This window comes from Cynoglossus semilaevis, chromosome 7 (assembly GCF_000523025.1).
Source record: "Cynoglossus semilaevis isolate Cse_v1.0 chromosome 7, Cse_v1.0, whole genome shotgun sequence".
NCBI classification, from domain to species: Eukaryota; Metazoa; Chordata; class Actinopteri; order Pleuronectiformes; family Cynoglossidae; genus Cynoglossus; species Cynoglossus semilaevis.
Genome location: NC_024313.1, coordinates 10,175,158 through 10,176,548, shown reverse-complemented (window position 1 = coordinate 10,176,548; position 1,391 = coordinate 10,175,158). Strand labels below are relative to the sequence as shown.

The following is a 1,391-nucleotide window of genomic DNA, read 5'->3' as shown; positions in this document are numbered from 1 at the left end:
CTTTCCTTTTCTTTCCTTTCTTTCCTTTCCTCTTTTCCTTTCCTCTCCTTTCTTTACCTTTCCTTTTCTCCTTTATTTCCTTTCCTTCTTTCCTTTCCTCTCCTCTCCTTTTCTTTCCTTACCTCGTTTCCTTTCCCCTCTTCTCCTATCCTTTCTTCCTCTCCTTTCCTTACTTCCTTATCTTTCTTTTCCTACTTTCCTTTTCTTTCCTTTCTTTCCTTTCCTCTTTTCCTTTTCTCATTTCCTTTCCTTTTGTCCTTTCCTTTCCCTCCTCCTATCCTTTCCTTTCTTCCTTTCCTCTCCTCTCCTCTCCTTGACATTGATCTGTGACACCGTCCGGCCTGTCCTCGTCTCTCTCTGATGGTTGTCCTTCGTCTGTGCACACACTCATCCATCATCCTCACACTCACGTGATAAATAACGTACGACTTCTAACGACTCGGTGCAGCAGTGAGTTCCACGTGAAGCCAACGCTGCTGTAGTCGGAGTGAAGGTTCCATGAAGGTCACTCCGTCTCCTCTAACTAATGTCCTGGGCTGCGTTAAGGTTTCTGAGCAGGTCGTGGCTCAACACGTGGAGCCCTGGCTGACACCGTGACGGCGCTGACAGCCGAATGGCTTTGATGTTAAACATCAGCAGCGGTGAATAAAAGATCAGTTCTGGAGCGAGGACAGGCGTCTAATGAGGCGGAGCTTCAGACGGCTGTGTGTGTGTGACTGATGCTGGTGTAGCTGTATTGTGGGGACCTTTTTTTTACTTAAAAACTAATGTGTGTGTGTGTGTGAGTGTGTGTCCCAATATGGATAATATTTTCCCAAACTATGGCTGTGTCTAGAAAAATCTAGAAATGATGGATTATTATTATTTAGTTCACACCTCATTAATATCACTGTTAATTTCAACCTCGGGAAAACAGTTGAATTTGTTATTTATCATCTTCGGCTGCCCAAAAAAAAAAAAAACAAACAAAAAATGCTAATTAGCAAGCAGCTAAAAGTAATTTATCAAAAAAAAAAAGCGACCTTTATGTCCCAACAGTCGTCTGTCCTTTACAGTAAATAAACATTTGGATTAATAAATAAATCCTCACCTGTCGCTGAATAAAAATAATAAAAGTAATAACACGACCGCTCATCTGTCTTAGTTAGACAGGCCCAGCAAACATCCTCGGTGACTGATGCATTAATTAGTTTAGCTAATGATCTCATCAGAGCTAACGGTTGATTTATCCTGCAGATTAGGTGGGACATTGAACGGGTGACGCTGCCGTCAGATTCTCACCGTGTCCCTCATTAATCTCTGCTTCTCATATGTCGTGATAAACCTCACTTTGAGCCTCGTTTCTACACAAGCATTAATATCACGTCCCTAAAAACAACAGCAGCTAAGAT

General features: G+C 42.2%; 1 protein-coding gene across 1 annotated transcript in view; it reads left to right on the top strand.

The window, feature by feature from the left end:
* Positions 1–1,391, top strand: part of tbc1d32 (TBC1 domain family, member 32) — a 41,328-nt gene that overhangs the window by 34,780 nt on the left and 5,157 nt on the right. The window lies entirely within an intron of this gene.